The sequence below is a fragment of the Heterodontus francisci genome, unplaced genomic scaffold (genome assembly GCF_036365525.1).
Source record: "Heterodontus francisci isolate sHetFra1 unplaced genomic scaffold, sHetFra1.hap1 HAP1_SCAFFOLD_166, whole genome shotgun sequence".
Lineage (NCBI taxonomy): Eukaryota > Metazoa > Chordata > Chondrichthyes > Heterodontiformes > Heterodontidae > Heterodontus > Heterodontus francisci.
The window spans coordinates 567,231-579,538 of record NW_027141098.1 but is presented as its reverse complement, the minus strand read 5'-3'; positions in this window follow the sequence as shown (position 1 = coordinate 579,538).

Sequence of the window (12,308 nt, the reverse complement as noted above, 5' to 3'; positions counted from 1 at the left end):
TGAATTCAATAAAGAGCGAGGCTGATATCAGAAATATATTTACATTTATATTTAATAGCCTGTACAAACTAAATATATTGACTATATTGTAGAAACAATGAACTGTTCTCCAACACCAATAACCACAGGGATTATTGTTTGAATGTATTAATTGAGTTGTATTACTGGGATCTATAGATTAGATTTCCTCTAACACTCTGCAGCAGTCTCTCCCTGTGAATCTCAGCCTCTCCTCTCACTGTCTTGAATCCTCAGTCTCCTCATCCATTGCTACATTTGATCCACTTTCCCAAACCATCTGCTCCATTCTCCCCTCCTGCTCCAACATGTCCTTTTCCTTCTCTCCCTCCCAATCTCACTCACTGTGTTCACCTCCAGCTGCCACGTCCAACCTGATAGGAATACAATAACATGGGAGCAGGAGGACGCCATTCAGCCCTTCGAGCCTGCTCTGCCATTCTAGATCTTTGCTGATACTCTAACACAGCGCTGCAGTATTCCCATTTGATAACAGTCTCTGTCGGTTCCCTAAACGCAGAGCAACAAACCAGCTACACATGCCGCTCTCCCCAAACCTTCCCAACCAACAGTCTGGAGACACATTCCCAATTAACACATTGGATTCCATCTCTGTAAAACAGCTTCTCATTCCCCCACTGACACTGCATCCTCACTCTGTACTTCCAGTAGATCCGGTGCTGACTTTATTCACTTTCTGCATCAATTTCCCAATTCATTATTAATAATTGTGTTTTCAAGCATTTCACTGTGACAAAGCACTGCCCCGGTCAATGAATCAGTTTTCACTGCTCGATGCAGCAACAAAGCTGGAAATTTCAGCCCAAATCCTGTCAAACTGCTGCTTTGTCTCCAGGTCTGAGTAGTAATTTCTCTGCTTCCTTTTCTCTCTCTCTTCCAGTTAACTTGGTGGCGATTGTGATCCTGTCCCGAGGAAAGTGCGGTCTCTCCAAATGTATCAGTGTCTACCTGGTGGGAATGGCAGTGTCTGATCTCCTGGTCGTTATCACTGATCCCATATTGAACTGGATTGTTTTAATTTATTTCCCATATTCATTCCTGAGAATTACTCCTGTGTGTTCTCTCATTATCGTTCTGCTTTCTGCATCCACAGTTGTTTCTGTCTGGCTCACAGTCACTTTCACCTTTGACCGATTTGTGGCCATTTGTTGTGAGAAGCTGAAAACAAAATATTGCAGCGAGAAAAGGGCGGCTGTGGTTGTGGGAACAGTGAGTGTGCTGGGTTGTTTAGAGTCTCTCCCCTGGTACTTTACACTGGAACAAGATTACATTATTGATAATGTTCCCATGGGTTGTGTTCATAAACTGAGCTTCTTAACTTCCCCCATATGGGGGGCATTTGAATTGTTTGACCTCATTTTAACCCCTTGTGTCCCGGTCTTTCTGATTTTGCTGCTCAATGTTCTGACTGTCAGACGGATTTTATTCTCCAGTAAAGTCCGCAGAGGATTCCGGCGCCACAGCAATGCAAAGAATCACAAGGACCCAGAGATGGAGAATCGCAGGAAATCAATTATTTTACTCTTCAGTATATCCGGCAGTTTTATCCTGTTATGGGTGACCCTGGTTGTGTTTAACATTTATAGGAGAATTACAGATATTTATTATTATTCCTCCTTCACTCACCCTCTCTTTGTCACAGAACAAACATCAAAGATGCTGCAGATTCTCAGTTGCTGCACCAACACATGTATTTTCATTGTGACCCAGACTAAATTCAGACAGGAGCTGAAGAAGGGGGTGAAATACCCTCTCAATCTCATTGTTAAATTAGTGAAATCATAGAAAGAGCTGAAGGGTTTCAAACACTGGAAATAAATCCCATTCCCCCTCCTCCCCCAGACCCTCAGCTCCACCTCCCACCCTCCACCCGCATCTGTGATTATTTGACCGGCGCCATCTTTAGTCCTGGCAGCGAATGAACGTGCAGACCCTGATGGTTAACGGGAATAGGATACGTTTGCGCATGTACCAGTGCAGCGCCACCTCGTGGTTGCTGTTGTCAACAACAGCAGCCAGTGGACAAAGCTGCAAATCGGAGTGAATGTGAGGTCGTGAGCAGGGCAGTAACTGCAGTGTGTCAGGGACACCATCAGATGGAGATAGTGAGAGGGGCATTAACTGCAGTGTGTCAGGGACACCAGCAGATGGAGATGGACAGAGGGGAGCAGTAACTGCAGTGAGGCAGTGGCACCAGCAGATGGAGATGGTGAGGTGGGACAGTAACTGCAGTGCGTTAGGGACACCAGCAGATGGAGATGGACAGAGGGGAGCAGTAACTGCAGTGAGAGAGGGACACCAGCAGATGGAGATGGTGAGTGGGCCAGTAGCTGCAGTAAGACAGGGATACCAGCAGATGGCGATGGTGAGAGGGGGCATTAACCGCAGTGAGGCAGGGGGACCAGGAGATGGAGATGGTGAGAGGGGGACATTAACTGCAGTGAGACAGGGACACCAGCAGATGGCGATGGTGAGAGGGGGCAGTAACCGCAGTGAGACAGGGGCACCAGGAGATGGAGATGGTGAGGAAAGGACAGTAACTGAAGTGAGACAGGGACACCAGCAGATGGATATGGTGAGAGGGGGACAGTAACTGCAGTGAGACAGGGATACCAGCAGATGGAGATGCTGAGAGGGGGCAGTAACTGCAGAGAGACAGGGACACCAGCAGATGGAGATGGTGAGAGAGGAACATTAACTGCAGTGAGGCAGGGACACCAGCAGATGGAGATGCTGAGCCATTACTGATGGGAGATTCCCTTGCTGAGTTTGAAAGTTTCCACAAGTCTGAAGAAATTACGTTATTGTAAACTTGAGATGCTGAATAAAATAATTCCAATGCAACTTTTGTAAAATGGCTATTTTTCTACTGTGTGAACACTTGTAACATGAAACTCGTTCCTGCTTGGAAAGTTATATTGAATGATTAAAGGTAATGTATCAATAAAACAACAGGATCAAATAAAACTCAAACAGTCATTTATAAATAAAAACTCTCAATATAAGTTGTGTTGAGTTCTAGATCACCTACGTTATGACATCTCTCTCTCTCACACTTCTCTTTCTATGCTGGTTTCTTCTCTACTATAACTAAGAGTAGTTGAAATTTTACTCCAATTGACCTTTGAAATTTAATATTGAATCTGCTTTCAGAAACCTGCCAGACAGTGAATTCCAGACCATAATAACTCCCTGCCTATTGTTTCACCCCTCTACTAGTGCAAACAGTCTCTCCTCATATCTCCAAAATGAGGGAAATATTTTGAATGCAATGCAATTAATTTCTCCAGGACAGCAGCTGCAGAGGATCTGGAACCTCCTGAATGTGGACAAACAATGAACAAAAATCCTTCTGATTCCCCCAGGAGATCAGAGGAAAGAAACAGTCTGGAAGCAAATGGAAACAAGTGACACTTTATTACAGCAGGAAAAAGTCTTTGTCAGAATGTGGAGGTCTTTTTTGCTGAACTTTATATAAACTGGAGGTGAAAAGTGGAAGATCTTTAATACCATTTGTGTTAAATGGCCATTTCCCAGCTTTGTAAACCCTTGTAACATTAAACTGGTGAATGTTAAGAAGGTTTTATTGATTGATTACAGCTAATACATAAATACAGCAGCATCAAATACAGGGCAAAGAATCATTGACGAATACAACTGTAAATATGGGTAAGAATTGTTGTGTGGAATGTCACTGGTTATAAAAGTTCTCTTGGCTGCCTCATTAACCTGGCTCTAGTTTCAGTGTTTGTCACACAGTGGAAATGAAAAACCGAATAAAAACCGCATGTTTATACTGCAGTCAAACAGGCCGCTCCAGCAATAACACTTTGTCAGAATTTCAAGGTAATTGCAATGAGTCATTTTCTGAACTTTCTGTTAACTGGAGATGAATAGTGAAAGACATATCAGACAATGAGTGTTAAAAGGCCATTATCCAAACCGGTCCCTCCAGGTTTTAAATTACAGCAGCTTTTCTGTTTTGTTAATGAGGTTTTTGGGGGAGTGAGAGAGAGAGAGACAGGTTTCTATCCGGAATGGTCCATTTGGGATATGTCTGGAATATCCCTCTCTCCCCCATTCGCTGTTTACACAGAGACTCACCTTGGACTGTCCCATACCTGGGAGGAAGTGTCCAGATGGAGGAAGCTGAGAGCTGGTTGGTTGAGCTGCATTTTGGGTAGACTGTCTGTTTTGAGTGACAGGTTCTGGGATATATTAGGACAACATCAGACCACATTCTTTCCTTCCATGCAGCTGGTTTCTGAAGGTGAGTTTCTGTGTCTCAATCTCTGTGCCCAGGTGAATTGGAACTGATTACAGTGTGTGTGTGTGTGTGTGTGTGTGTGTGTGTGTGTGTGTGTGTGTGTGTGTGTGTGTGTGTGTGTGTGTGTGTGTGTGTGTGTGTGTGTGTGTGTGTGTGTGAGAGTCCAGTCTGAATCCCCCGCTCTCTCTGTCCCAGTCCTGACGTTTTTCTCCAAATCCCACCACAATGCCCCTCTCCAGGATCTCTTCCCCGTGGATGAGCTGATGGCGGGAAGGTGTTAAGAGTCCAACGATGGAAATCAGACGGTGTGGGATGGTGAGTATCACATCTTTATTGTCTGTTTCTGCTTTTCTCCCTTCTTCTGATTCAGTCTCTTTCACTAAGTCTCTCTCACTGAATCTCTCTCTCACTCAATCTCTCTCTCATTGAATCTCTCTCTCACTCAATCTCTCTCTCACTCAATCTCTCTCTCACTCAATCTCTCCAGCACTCAATCTCTCTCTGAATCACTCTCTCTCTCACTCAATCTCTCTCTCACTGAATCTCTCTCCCACTGAATCTCTCTCCCACTGAATCTCTCTCCCACTGAATCTCTCTCTCACTCAATCTCTCTCTCACTCAATCTCTCTCACTCAATCTCTCTCACTCAATCTCTCTCTCACTCAATCTCTCTCTCACTCAATCTCTTTCTCACTGAAACTCTCTCTCACTGAAACTCTCTCTCACTGAAATTCTCTCTCACTCAATCTCTCTCTCACTGAATCTCTCTCTCACTGAATCTCTCTCTCACTGAAACTCTCTCGCACTCAATCTCTCTCGCAATGAATCTCTCTCACACTCAATCTCTCTCGCACTCAATCTCTCTCGCACTCAATCTCTCTCTCACAGTCTCTCTCACACTGAATCTCCCTCTCACTCAATCTCCCTCTCACTCAATCTCCCTCTCACAGACTCTCCCTCGCACTCAATCTCTCTCGCACTCAATCTCTCTCTCACTCAATCTCACTCTCACTCAATCTCTCTCACTCAATCTCTCTCTCACAGTCTCTCTCGCATTGAATCTCCCTCTCACTCAATCTCTCCTCACTCAATCTCTCCTCACTCAATCTCTCCTCACTCAATCTCTCTCCAACTCATTCTCTCTCCCACTCAATCTCTCTCCCATTCAATCTCTCTCACTGAATCTCTCTCTCACTGAATCTCTCTGTCTCTCTCTCAAGCTCTCTCGCACTGAATCTCTCTCTCGCACTGAATCTCTCTCTCACTCTCTCTATTTCTGAATCTCTCCCTCACCTTGTATTTCTGTCTCTGTTTTTCTCTCTACCTCTCTGTTCCTCCATCTCTCTCTCTCCCCCGCACTTTGTGTTTCTCTCTTTCTCTGAGTGATTGTGCGTCTTTCTGTCTCAATGGCTTTCTCTGTCCTCTCTCTCAATCTCTCTGTGATTCTCTGTCCTCTCTCTCAATCTCTCTGTGATTCTCTGTCCTCTCTCTCAATCTCTCTGTGTTCCTCTGTCCTCTCTCTCAATCTCTCTGTGATTCTCTTTGTCTTTCTCACTGGCTTTCTGTCTGTCAATTCGGTGCCTTCAATTTCTTTGTGTCTCTGTTATTTCCCTCCACTTTTTTCCCTTCTCTTTTTCTCTCTCTTTCTTTGTGTCTTTCTGTCTTCTCTATTTCTCTTTTTATCATTTCTCTCTCTCTCTTTCCAAAATTTTCTGTCTTTTCCTGACCCTATCCACGGCCCTCAATTTATCCACTGCCCTCAATTTATCCACCGCCCGCAATTTTTATCCACCACGCAAATCTTTTTCCTGCAATTTCCCCCGCCAGAAATTATTCCCCCTGTACAGACACCCCCGATCTAAATAATCCTCATCTGCAGACAACTGTCTGATATCCCCTGTTGAATGACCCCCATCTAATACCCTCATTATCAACAGACCCCCATCTAATTATCCCCTTCCCTCTGTTGCAAGACAACCCATCAAACTACCACCCGCCCAGGACAGATTCCCATCTAAATAGACCTCGGGAACAAACACCCATTTAAATTCACCCCCGGGAACAAACTCCCATCTGAATAACACCCCCCAGGAACAGACTGCCATCTAAATGCCCCCCGGGAACAAACTCCCATCTAAATACCCCCCGGGAACAAACTCCCATCTAAATACCCCCTCGGGAACAAACGACCAACTGAATACATCCCCAGAACAAACTTCCATCTAAATACACCCCCAGGAACAAACTCCCATCTAAATACACCCCCGGGAACAAACTGCCATCTAAATACCCCCCCATGAACAGATTACCATCTAAATACCCCCCAGGAACAAACGCCCAACTGAATACATCCCCAGAACAAACTGCCATCTAACTACACCTCCCAGAACAAACTGCCATCAAACTACACCCCAGGAACAAACTCCCATCTAAATACCCTCCCAGGAATAAACTCCCATCTAAATTCCCCCCCATGAACAGACTACCATCTAAATACCGCCCCCCCCCCCCCCAGGAACAAACGCCCAACTGAATACATCGCCAGAACAAACTCCCATCTAAATACCCTCCCAGGAACAAACTCCCATCTAAATACCCCCCCATGAACAGACTACCATCTAAATACCCCCCAGGAACAAACGCCCAACTGAATACATCGCCAGAACAAACTCCGATCTAAATACACCTCCCAGAACAAACTGCCATCAAACTACACCCCAGGAACAAACTCCCATCGAAATACCCTCCCAGGAATAAACTCCCATCTAAATACCCCCCCATGAACAGACTACCATCTACATACCCCCCCAGGAACAAACGCCCAACTGAATACATCGCCAGAACAAACTCCCATCTAAATACCCTCCCAGGAACAAACTCCCATCTAAATACCCCCCCCATGAACAGACTACCATCTAAATACCCCCCAGGAACAAACGCCCAACTGAATACATCGCCAGAACAAACTCCCATCTAAATACCCTCCCAGGAACAAACTCCCATCTAAATACCCTCCCAGGAACAAACTCCCATCCAAATACCTCTCCATGAACAGACTACCATCTAAATAACCCCCCCAGGAACAAACGCCCAACTGAATACATCGCCAGAACAAACTCCCATCTAAATGCACCCCCAGGAACAAACTCCCATCTAAATAACTCCCCATGAACAGACTACCATCTAAATACCCCCCCCCCCAGGAGAAACTCCCCTCTGAATAACCCCCCATTAACAAACTCCCATCTCAATACCCTCCTGGAACAAACTCCCCTCTGAATACCCCCCGGGAACAGACTCCCATCTCTATACCCGCCCGCAACAGACCCCATCTAAATACCCCCCGTTCTGTGAACAGACTCCCATCTAAATACCCCCCCATTAACTGAACCCAATCTAATTCTCCCTCCGCTCTCCACTGTAAACTCTCCCGGTTTCTAAATACCCTCCCTGTCCTGTAAAAGCCCCCCTCTACTAATTCCCACCCTGTATCATCACCCCCGTGAACAGCCCCCTACCCCCCTCACTCCCCGCCGTGTTATTCCCACGTCCATCACTTTCCTGGGTTTGGCTCCGTCTCCCGACAATCTTTCGTTCATTTTAATTCCAGATCTGGATAAGGCACTGGAATTCCAACAACTTGCTCCCAGATCCCCGGCACCTTTAACTCCTGTCTGGCCAAAATCAGGGCCGGGCATCGAGCAAGGACCTTCAGAGGCTAACTGGTATTCTGAGCCTTTAACGCTAGGGACACAGCCCTCTCTGCAGAAAGGTGTTTCACCTGCTCTCCCCATCGGCTTCAGGGAATCAAACAGAGGGAGACACACACAAACACTCACACATTGATTCTGCACAGGGACGGGAAGAGGCCATTCAGCCCTTTGATCCTGTCCCACCCATGTTAGATAATGGCTGACTTGTCCCTTCCCCCATTGAACCACAAGGAGACAGGCAGAGACAGTCGGGGAGCAGATACACAGAGAGTCAAAGAAACACTGGGCTGGACTTGGACTTGGTGCCAATGGTGCAAACCAGAGTGGAGGGGAGGAGGGTGGTTGTGTATCGGCTGTCCGTTCAGAATCTCTACCCTGTTTTTACCTCAATGGGAGCAAAACTGGGCAGAGATGGAAAGCAGGATCCCACTTCACAATCACCCTGTACAACACCAAGGCTGTGAGTTCAAATCCACCACCTGACAGAGGGACAGAAACACAGAAAACAGATCCCGGGATTAGGACAGAACAGAGAGAGAAAAAAATAAATGGAAAGGGAGATGGAGAATGAGATGCAGGGAGTCCGACACCAGTGAGAGAAACTGAGAACAGAGGGTCGGAAATACTGAGAAGGGCAGAGAGAGAAAGAGAAATGGAGATATTGAGAAAGATCCCAGACCAAGAGAGAGACGCAGAGACAGAAAGATATGGAGGGGCAGAGATACAAAGTAAGATGCGTTTACAGAATAGAGAGGGATGCTGCGGGATGGGGGAAATGCAGAGATAATCTTGCAGGAAAGGATGAGCAGAGATGGAAAGATTCAGGGATTTGGAAGTGAGTGAGAGAAGAAATAGAGTGAGAGAGAGACAGATAAAGATGCAGAGAGTCGCAGAAAGAGAATGACAATGGAAACCTGTGAGACTCTAGAGAGAGGCAGAGATGGAAAGGATGTTGAGAGATACAGAGATAGGGATTTAAAGATGTGAAGAAACAGAGTTAGGAACAAGGAGGAAGGTGCAGGGAACAAGTACCAGCAAGAGATGGAGAGAGGGATATCTGTGGGATTGCAATGACTTCTGGAGCAGCGATTCCCAAACTATTCCCTTCGGAGCACCCTCCAGCCCCCTCCCTTGTGGTAAAAAAAATCCATAGACCCCCGAAAACACAAAATCAAAATACTGAGGATGCTGGAAATCTGAAATAAAAACTGTTCTGGAAATACTGAGCATTTCCAGCACTTTGTTCTTCTATCAGCCCCGAAAACACAAACAGTTTTCTTTTCTGTATTTAGAAATGAATTTGAGAATGACAAATATATATTTATTATTATTTTCCCTCTCCGGTGAAAGCTCTTGTTTGTGAATTCCACGTGGCTAAAAGATTCTCCCTCTGCATCATCACAGCTGCAGCTTCCGAAAAGATTCTCCTTGGGAATAAGAGAAATAAAATTGATTCAAACTCAGCAAAGCATTTTTGAACAGAAATAAAACGCAGCAAGAGCCCAGGGCTCTCTCTCAAACTCACTGACATAAAACAATCTCTCAGTGACTTACAAACACATCCCCTGACACAGAGCAAGAGACTGGGAAGTGTGGATGTGTTTACCCTGTCATTTCCTGCTCTCTCTCTCCCTCTCTCTCTCTATTTTTCTCTGTGTGTCTCGACATCTGTTTCTGCCTCATTGTAAAAGCACACAAACACTGGTGACCCCCATCCCCTCTCCTGTAGAAGGATAGAGAGAGAAATCCACATTCCCGTCCCTGAAAAACTGAATTCAAATGGTCCCCAGGTGTTTCATTTCACTGTCAAATTCAGCCCACAGCCTAAAACACCAGCATTATTCGGGAATGAGGACAGGCCTTTACAAACCTTCACATTTCACCCATTTCATTGCTGATTCACAGAAGTATTTGACACTCAATGAATTAATTTTCAAAGTGCTCGTCACTGTTGCAATGTTGGAAATGCTGCAGGTCATTGGTGCACAGCAAGATCCCACAAGCAGCAGTGTGATAACAGCCTGCAAGCTGTGCACAGCAAGATCCCAGCAATGGTGACACTTCAACCAAGGTTTGAGTGTGGATTTCTCTCTCTCTCCGTCTTTCTCCATCTTTCTCTGCCTTCCCTCCCTCAGCCACACTCCTCCTGTCTCTCTCTCTCTCTCTGTTTGACCTGCCACCTCCAGCAGTTACTCACTCTCCCTCTTTTTCTCTCCACCTGTTTCTCCCTCAGCGCTGTAAAGCAGAAATTGATGCAGGGAATGTATGCACAGCAGGATCCCACAATGTGATCACAGCCAGATATCCCATCACAGTCCTCAGAAAATGCTAAACTCCATCTTTAAACTGAAAACAACCTTTATACAGCTTCACGTTCAGCTCTTGTAATTATTGGCCCTCAGGAGCAGTTGACACTCAATGAATTAATTTTGAATGTGGTCCACTGTTGCAATGCAGGAAACCTGCAGGCAGTGTGTGCACAGCAAGATCCCACAGGCATAAATCTGATATGCAGATAATCTGCTTTTACTGCACAGCAAGATCCCAGCAATTGTGACACTTCAATATTCAGTTTACCAGGGTTTTGAGTGTAGATTTCTCTCTCCCTCTCTCTCTGTCTCTGTCCATCTTTCTCTGCCTTCCCTCCCTCACTCACCTGTCTCTCTCTCTCTCTGCATTTAACCTGCCACCTCCAGCTGTTTCTCACACTCCCTCTTTTTCTCTCCATCTGTTTCTGCCTCAGTGTTGTAATGTCGGAATTGATGCAGGGAATGGATGCATAGCAGCATCCAACAATTGATTAAAAGGCATTGTTAAGCAAAATAGCACAGCAAGAGCCCAGGAATTGCCCTCAGTGACACAGACACTCTCTCAGCAACATCCAAATACAGACAAATCACATTTAATAAACCAAAGGATAAAAGCGTTCAGACAGCAACATCCACCTCTCTGTGTCTGTCTCTGTATCTCTCTCCCTGTCTCTGTACCTCTCTCCCCTGTCTCTGTATCTCTCTCCCTGTCTCTGTATCTCTCTCCTCTGTCTCTGTCTCTCTCTCCCCTGTCTCTGTATCTCTCTCCCCTGTCTGTGTATTTCTCTCCCCTGTCTCTGTATTTCTCTCCCCTGTCTCTCTCTCTCTCCATCCATATCTGTTTTTGTCCCTCTATCTCATATGTAATCTTGACTGAAAATAGCGATGAAATATTTCTGTCTCACCTTTAACTATTAAAGGTTTAAATAGAGAGACAGAGGGAAAGAATTCTGGAGAAAGACAGAGAGAATTCGAAACTCAGAACTTCAGTAAACTGAATTGTTTGAATCGGGAACATTTGACACTCAGTGAACTGTTTAAGTGCTCGTCACTATTGCAATGTTGGAAACACTGCATGCCATATGTGCACAGCAAGATCCCACAATTTATTTCACCCTCAAATTCACGTCACTGCCCTAAATACCAGCATCACTCTGGAATTATACCGGCTCCAAGCTCAGGACTTTAATTCCAGGCCTTCAGGGGAGCTTTACACAAAATGAATCCACTTCTAAAATGGTGTGACAGGGAGGGAAGTGTCCCCATTGTTGTCATGGAGGAAATGCTGCAGGCCACTAGATGCACAGCAAGATCCCACAAGCAGCAATGTGATAATAGCCAGATTTCAGTCCCGAGAAAGGGTGAAACTCCCTCTTTAAACTGGGAACAAGCTGCAGATTCTGTCTCACCATTTCAAATAATGACAAATCACATTGCTGTGTGTGGTATGTTTATTTTTATTTATTAAAGGTTTAAGTGGCGATGGAGAGTGTGTAACCGAGACAGAGAAGAGAAAGCATGGGGGGAGATAGAGACACAGGGAAAGAATGTGGAGACAGAGGGAAAGCTAACCTCATAACTACAGTAAAATGAATTAAAATGGGCACCGTGCATCTTATTTCACTAAGTTCACGAAGCATTGCCCAAAACATCAGCAAACCTCACAGACAGGACTGGATGGAGAAAGTGCAAATGGGACTCCTTCCTGGGGCTGCTCCTTTAACCCCAGGCCTTCAACATGTTTAAAACTCCAGGGCCCCAATCCGACAGGAACTAGTTAGCCCAGGGCCCCAGAGAGGAAATTAAACCTCGGGCTAATAAACAGACATAACTCACGTGGGCCCTTTGGGTGCAGCCTGTGGACAAGGCCTCAGTCCGTCCCCTCGTGAGGATGCTCCACTCCAAGGATTCCTCGTCCAAACTTTCCTTCTTTTCATCTTCACGATGCAGTTTTCAGAATGAAAATTCCTGAAGGCAAAA